Source organism: Pelodiscus sinensis, chromosome 22 (assembly GCF_052426305.1).
Source record: "Pelodiscus sinensis isolate ZL-2025 chromosome 22, ASM5242630v1, whole genome shotgun sequence".
NCBI lineage: Eukaryota > Metazoa > Chordata > Testudines > Trionychidae > Pelodiscus > Pelodiscus sinensis.
Window position 1 is genome coordinate 7,956,531 of NC_143073.1, and position 7,815 is coordinate 7,964,345.

A 7,815-nucleotide genomic window follows, 5' to 3' on the forward strand; every position below is an offset into this window, starting at 1 on the left:
GGCTGGAGAAGTCAAAATGTGGAGGTTGGAGAGAGGCTCATCTGAAAACTGGACCTGTGGGCCGAGCTGCGGACTGGAAGTCAGGATTCTGGGTTCTTTAGCCAGCTCCGGGTGCGCGGTGTGGTCTAGGGGTTACAGCAAGCAGGCCGGACTCTTGACATCTTTCTCCTGCTCTGCCGGGCTCACCTTGGGCAAGTCCCAGCTGTGCCGAATGCCTCAGTTTCCCCGTGACGACACGGAGGGCGCTTGTCTGTTAACCATCCTAAAACCGGACGGCGGAGCCTTGTAAGATTTGATGCTCAGACGCCAGGGGCCAATCCAATCGGGCACGTTGACTGGCGTCGGATGGGAAGGACTCGTTTCGGTTGCCCAGGGCTTTTCGGCCACCGGAGCCTCGTGTTCTTGCTTCATTCCCTGCCCCTTCACTAGTGTCCTCAAGAAAACAGGCACTTTGCCTGGCTCGCTGAAAGGACTGCTCCCTGCAGGGTCAGATTTTCAAAGGCTCCACGCCCCATGGCACAGTCACCGCGGCGTCTGCTCTGCTCAGACCCCGTGCCCCATCTGCCTCCTACAAAGCAAAGACTAATCCCCCAAGGGCAGGGCCTTCTGGGCACACCCCAGATCCACCCCCATGCCAGGAACTGGGAGCTGGCCAGGGGTAGGGCAGGGCAGTGGTTCCCTTCCCCTCCAGCACGGAGCACAGCCTGGACAAAGACAGGGGGACCTGTGGTCAACTCACAACCCAACTGGGAGGGTCCTGGGTGATGCCCACACATCGGTTCCCGCTAGGGGGCGCACCAGTGCACACCAAGAATTTGAATCCCGCCCACTTCCTCAGCAGAGCCCCACAGCGGCCCCCCCCATCCTGGAAGGTGAGCTGGTGGTGGTGGGTCGATGGTAGCTGCCCAGCTGCTCTTGGGGTGCTGGAGCTGGACCCGGGCTGGGGTGCAGCTGTTCCTGGGACCAGTGTCCCCTGCATCCCTGTTTCCCCTGCTTCTCCCCTCACTGTTCCCTTCAGCCCCCTGCTGGCTCCCCACTTGTCGCTGCTCCACCTCCAGCCCCCCACTCCCTGCAAAGCCTGGGGGCTGGCAGCAGCTTCCCTCTGCCCCAGACACAGCCTCGCAGCAGCCCCTCGGGGAGCAGCCCCTGCCCTGCACACAGGCTGCCCCGGGAGCAGCGCTCCCTGCGGGGGGGCGGACAGGTCTCCCCTTCTCCCCATGACGGGGGTGGGGCGTTGCGTGGGAGCTGGGGTCCCAGCAAGGGGGGCCAGGCTGGGGTGTCGGCGCTGGGAGAGTCTCTTGGGGAGCAGCGCCACCGGTGGGACACGTCTCAACAAGCGCCCATGAACTCAATAGCGGTGCCCCAGACAAATCTCACTCCACTCACGGATGGAAAATCCTAGAGGGAACTCGGGCCCCCACGGGCCCCTCTCCGCACATCTGGACCCGGGCACCACCCCAGCCCATGCGTGCGGGTGCCCATCAAGCCGTCGCGCCCGTGGGGACCACCCGGCCTGCCAATGACTCAGCTCTCTCCTGCTGGCTGCCCTCTTCCCCCGGCACAAAGAGCTCCATTCTCCGCCCATGCCGGGGTGGATTTTTCATGGCATCCACCACCCTGTGTGTGGCGGCTTAGCAGATAATGTACAAAGGCCCGATTGATGGGATCATACCCAAGGCTTGGCAGTTCCAGCCCTGGCGTGCCAGTGGGATGCAGGCGTGAGGGGTTGGCGCCGCAAAGAAAACAGCTCTGGGCTCAAGGGGGCCAGACACTGCAGGGCCATCCCCTGAATCTGCCACAGACTGCCTGTGTGATCTTTGGGCATGTCACTTAAAAATAAATCCCATCGTGCCTCAGTTTCCTCCTCCTGCAGAATAGGGGAAACGAACTCTGAGCCACCCTTTTGCACAAGGGGCTTCGCCCCTCGAGCCTGCCACAGACTGCCTGTGTGATCTTCGGGCATGTCACTTAAAAATAAATCCCATTGTGCCTCAGTTTCCCCCTGCTGCAGAATAGGGGAAATGAACTCTGAGCCACCCTTTTGCACAAGGGGCTTCGCCCCTCGAGTTTGCCACAGACTGCCTGTGTGCTCTTCGGGTAAGTCACTTAAAAATAAAATCCCATTGTGCCTCAGTTTCCCCCTTCTGCAGAATAGGGAAAACAAACTCCGAGCCACCCTTTTGCACAAGGGTCTTTAATAGAGGCAGGGTCGCCCCTCAAATCTGGTGCCAACCCTTCCATAAAACCTGGCCTTGTTCCATCCACTCGGCATCCAGGCAGGAGTTTACCAGCCACCCTTGAAGATCCGTGAGGCAGCCACATGCACTAATAACCCAGGGCGCCACTGTCACAAACCGTTCTGCAAAAGATTTTGTTTTCCCCATGCTGCAGGAGGGGGAAACTGGGGCACAGTGGGATTATTTTTTTAAGTGACATGACCGAAACTCATGCAGGCCGTCTGTGGCAGAGCTGGAAGCTGAACCAAGCAGCCCCAAGCACATCTCCACTGCGCAGAGGGGAAAACTGAGGCCCAGTGCAGTGGAAGGCAACATCTTTCAAACACATGTGCCACTTGCTTAGTCGCCTGAATCCAACCCCTCACTGGGCTGAGCACCTTCAGGTTCCCTTAAGTGCCTCATTCCTGGGATCGCCAGCCACGTCTTCGCCTCTCTGCACTGGGCACAGCAGGCCCCTGGTGACCAGATCATTTCAATCGTGTCCTGCGAGGCGCCCGCCCTCAGCTGTTAGAGGGGCTCCAGCTGGCCTCCATGTATTTCTAGTTGCTGGACTCACCGGGGGAGCCCTGTCCTGCTGTGACAAAGCAGGGAGTGTATTCGCTCCGTTCGCCTTGTTACGTTGCATGTGATTTCTACTGTCCTGTAGTAACCCTGTTGGCGTGCCTCAGTTTCCCAAGGCACTGAACCAGATGGCGATGGGAAGCTCAGGGTGACAGTCTTCCTCCCCTACATTGATGCTTTCTGTAACCTGAACTGTGTGTGTCCTCGCCCACAGCTGCAGTCTCCCGTGGCTGGCTTGCAGGAGGAAATGGTGCAAGCCACCGCTGGGGAGAAAGCCTCTGGGAATATACTGCAGGGACCATGGGAGGAGCAGCAGGGGAGGGACAGCGTGGAGGATAGCCCTGTCCCCTGGGGTGTGGTGGGCGGAGCTGGAGGCAGGTTCATCCACCCAGCACACAGCTCCCAAGGCCCAGCTGTTCAAGGTATTTAGGTGCCTACCTCCCACTGAAGGCACCTGAAACCGTTGGGAGATCTAGGCATGAGTCAGTTTCCCAGCGCGCGGTAGCTAAACAGGGCTTTGTGTGGGCCCCTGGCTCCCACGGCACAGCTGAATCCCAGGCACAGCTGGATCCCAGGGATCCTACAATTGGGATGCCGACGGGAGTGGAGAGGCAGACACTGCACCAGCTGCCGGCCAGAGGCAGTGTTCTCTGGAAGCTGGGTGCTTGTGGGGCCGCTCAGGAGAGGGTCCAATTAGGGATGTGAACGTTAACTGGTTAATCAGTGAGAGGGCAGGAAGCAGCCCCTGCCCACGGCAGTTTAATCAGTTCACTAATGAAATTTTACATCCCTAATTCCAGTGCCAATGAGCGGTTTAGTAGAGTGCCCACAGCTAGATTTTTGTGTTTCTGCAGGTGGTGCACATCCGCACATGCCTTGATGCACCTAAAATTTATTCCGCACATGGATGGAAAAAAAGCCACATGGGGTGGAAAAGCTGAGCGGGAACGTTGGCCCTGACCCAGTCTCTCTTCTTCTGCGCCCTCCCCTCCTGCAGCATCATCTTATCTCTTGCCAGGGGCCTGGCGGCGTGGAGAGGAAGGAATGGAAGCTCAGTTGTCTTCCTCTTAAAATACATCCCCGCTCATAGGGGAGTTGCATCAGCCCATCCCAGATGGCCCATCTTGCAGGCAGCCGGCCAGGCGCCCTTTCCCGGTCTCCCTAGAAAGAGCAGCTGCCTTCTGCTGTCTCATGGCTAAATGCGCCCGTCGCGGCGCCTGCCAACAGCTGGTTTTGGAATCTGACGCCCGCCAGGCTTGGCTGACTTTGCGTTCGATGACACCGAGGGTGATTCTGCCGGAATCGGTTCAGCTCAGGGATCAGGGAGGGAGCTTCCAGGTCCAAGCGGCCCCCCTTGATCAGTAGAGGGAATCGACAACATAGCTGAGAGCTTCTCAAAGGATTCCCTGGCCTCACCCCAGAGCGGTGGGACCTTCAACGCTGCTATTCTACAGCAAGGAAACAGTGGCCTGGCTTCTCACTTACTGTCTGGCAGGCGTCTACAGCCTGGGGACCAGATCCGGCCCCCAGCTTGCCTGGATCTGGCTCAGGGCTGGCCCACAACATTTTGGCACCTGAGGCGGGGAGCCCCATGCCCCCTCTCTTGGGCCAAAACTTTGAAAGCTCTCAATTCTCTGGGTCCTAGTGGCGCCCCCCCCCCTCTTCCTCCCCCGGTCTGGCAACTGAGGCGGCCGTCTGAGTTTGTCTCATGATAAGGCCAGCCCTGATCTGGCTCCCAAAGCTCAGGGCTCCCCCCTCCAGCACTGGGAAGCTGGGGTGCCAGCCCTGTGGCCCCCCTCCTGCCCAGATCCTGCACCCCCACTCTGCTCCTTCACCCTCCCAGGACCACCAACCCCCTCACCCACTCTGTCACCCTCCCTCCTGCCCAGACGCCGTACCCCAGGGTTGCTTCCTAATATCTCCCTCCCACACACTGCACCCCTCAGTTTTGGGCCACAAATATCTACTGGCCTGCCCCCACCCGCCGGCTCTGGTTTGTTTTGCTTCTCACCTATGTACAGCCCCTGACTGATTTTTCTGTGGGTCAGCGGCCCCCGACCCGAAAAAGTTCCTCACCTCTGCACTATGGGCTTGTCTACATGGGCAGCGACTTTGGATTTAACTCCACGATTAACTCCAAATGCGCTTCATTGGCTTGGGGAGCGAGGGGGACGTTAATGCCAGGCGGGGGCCAGATCCCGAGCTGCGACCTGCCTCCCGAAGACCCCTCTATTAGCTGCATGAGCTGCACGGTCTCTCTCCCGGTTCCCTGACGGAAACCTGGTTCAGCGCCTTGCCCTCCACCCCACCTCCGAGCGGGTTCAAGTCCCTGTTCTAGCACATGCTTCCAGCATGAGCCGGGGCATGTCATAGGCAGCCCACAGGAATCAGGCCCCTTAATACATTTGAGGATCCGGGCTTTAATTGCGCCGTGCCTCAGTTTCCCATCTATAAAAGGGGGAGGCTGGCTGGGTGTTGGGGGGGGGGTGGTGGAGTGAGTCACTGCAGCAGAAGCCAGGATGGATCAGCTGGATGGATGGAGCGTACCATTCCCTCTTCTGCTGTGGGGGAGGTTACAAGGAGGGCAGAACTCTTAGTGGGGCGATGGCCTCTGGGCAGGGGATGTTTTCCTGGTTTTCGGGCCAATGCAATGAGCGCACGAAGAGGGTGTAATCCACCTACTCCTCCTTCTCCTGCCCCGGCATGGATCTGCTCAGGCACCGGCCCGCTGCAATAACACATACCCGGGGCGTCGGGCCAGGTGTCTTGCTCTGCCCGCTCTCACCTGGGCTCACTATAGCCACTGCCCCAGCCTCCCTACGTGCAGAACAGCTCTTGGCCTGCCTGTAAATCCCACCGGCCCTGAGAAATTAAGCCGAGTCTCGGAATTGTAGCATCCCAAAGGGATGGTCCTCTTGGCCGGTGAGGACAGGACGAGAAGCAAAGGGCTTAAACTGCAGCAAGGGAGGTTTAGGCAGGACGTTAGGAAAAACATCCTACCTGTCCGGGTGGATAAGCACTGGAATACATTGCCCAGGGAGGTTGTGGAATCCCCATCTCTGGAGATTTTTAAGAGTAGGTTGGATAGACCTCAGGGATGGTCTATATCAGTGTTTCTCTACCTTTTTTCTTTATAAAGTACCCCTTTAAAATTATAAGTACCCCCAGAGCCAGGCACCCGCATCCCCCCCTCTAACCCAATGCACCCACCCCTCCCCCAGAGCCAGGCACCCGTATCCCCCCCTCTAACCCAATGCACCCATCCCTCCCCCAGAGCCAAGCACCCGTATCCCCCCCTCTAACCCAATGCACCCACCCCTCCCCCAGAGCCAGGCACCCGTATCCCCCCCTCTAACCCAATGCACCCACCCCTCCCCCAGAGCCAGGCACCCGTATCCCCCCCTCTAACCCAATGCACCCACCTCTCCCCCAGAGCCAGGCACCAGTATCCCCCCCTCTAACCCAATGCACCCATCCCTCCCCCAGAGCCAGGCACCAGCATCCCCCCCTCTAACCCAATGTACCCACCCCTCCCCCAGAGCCAGGCAACCGTATCCCCCCCTCTAACCCAATGCACCCATCCCTCCCCCAGAGCCAGGCACCCGCATCCCCCCCTCTAACCCAATGTACCCACCCCTCCCCCAGAGCCAGGCACCCGTATCCCCCCTCTAACCCAATGCACCCACCCCTCCCCCAGAGCCAAGCACCAGCATCCCCCCCTCTAACCCAATGTACCCACCCCTCCCCCAGAGCCAGGCAACCGTATCCCCCCCTCTAACCCAATGCACCCACCCCTCCTTCAGAGCCAGGTACCCCCCAGCCCTCCCCCCCCAGCCCCCCCCCCAGAGCTAGGTACCCCCAGCCCTCCCCCCCACTCTAACCCAATGCACCCCCTCATCCTCCAGAGTCAGGTACCCCCAGCCCTCCCCCCCACTCTAACCCAATGCACCCCCTCATCCCCCAGAGCCAGGTACCCCCTGCCCTCCCCCCCCGCTCTAACCCAATGCCCATCCTCTCCCCCAGTCAGGCACCCCTAGCCCCCCCCCCCGCTTTAATCCAGTGCCCCTCCCCCAGAGCCAGGCACCAGATGTATGGTAACCCTGCTTTTGAAGTGCCCGCTCCAGCCACCCAGCCCTGCCTTGGTGGCTTGTCTGCAGGGAGCTAGTGTCCCGACAGCACCGGGCTCGCCGCATGAGCCTGTGCACTCCCACCCCAGCCCGGCGCCCCCCTAGCATGATGCCGCCCCTCACTACACCATTGATGCGGGAGAGTCCTTTAGAGCAAAGCATACTGTGCCGCTTCACCGTCTTTTCGCTCCTCTCCGCAGCGCACGGGGCAGGGGCGATGGGGATGCCTTGTACTGAGCTGCTGGTGGGGGTGGGGGTAATGCGCATCTCCAGGTTCAGCCGCCCTCCCCTCTGGAGCACCCCGGGGAGGCTGCCGGAGAGGAAACGAACTAGGAGAAGCGGCCGTGAAAGTGATTTTTTTTCTCCCCACCCAAACCCGCCCCCCAACTTGGAACTGCCCTTGGTCTCACCGGAGCTGCGTCCACAGCCACAGAGCAGCTGTTAACGTCTGGGCGTGTGGCTCCGACACATTCCACCGCCCTCTCCCCAATCCCCTTTGCAGGGCAAAATCCCGGACATTTTTTGCCAAATTTCACTTGTGTTGAGGTACCCCCCCCCCGACTTCTCTTGCGTACCCCTAAGGGGTACGCCTACCACTAGTTGAGAAACTGGTCTAGACAGTGCTTGGTCCTACCATGCGGGAAGAGACTGGACTTGACCTCTCGAGGTCCCTTCCAGCTCTAGCATTCTACGATTGTGCAGGGATGTCAAAACCCACCCCGTTGCCTCTGCTTCCTCAACACAGTAAATGTCTCAGGACTGTGGAGGCGGCTGAACAGTGGCTGCTGCGAGAGGGGATGTGGCGGAAGGATTACTAAGACTCTCAGGAGCTGTCTCTTGCAGATCAAAAGAGCGAGATGACTTCACCCCAGATGTTAGTCACACTCCAT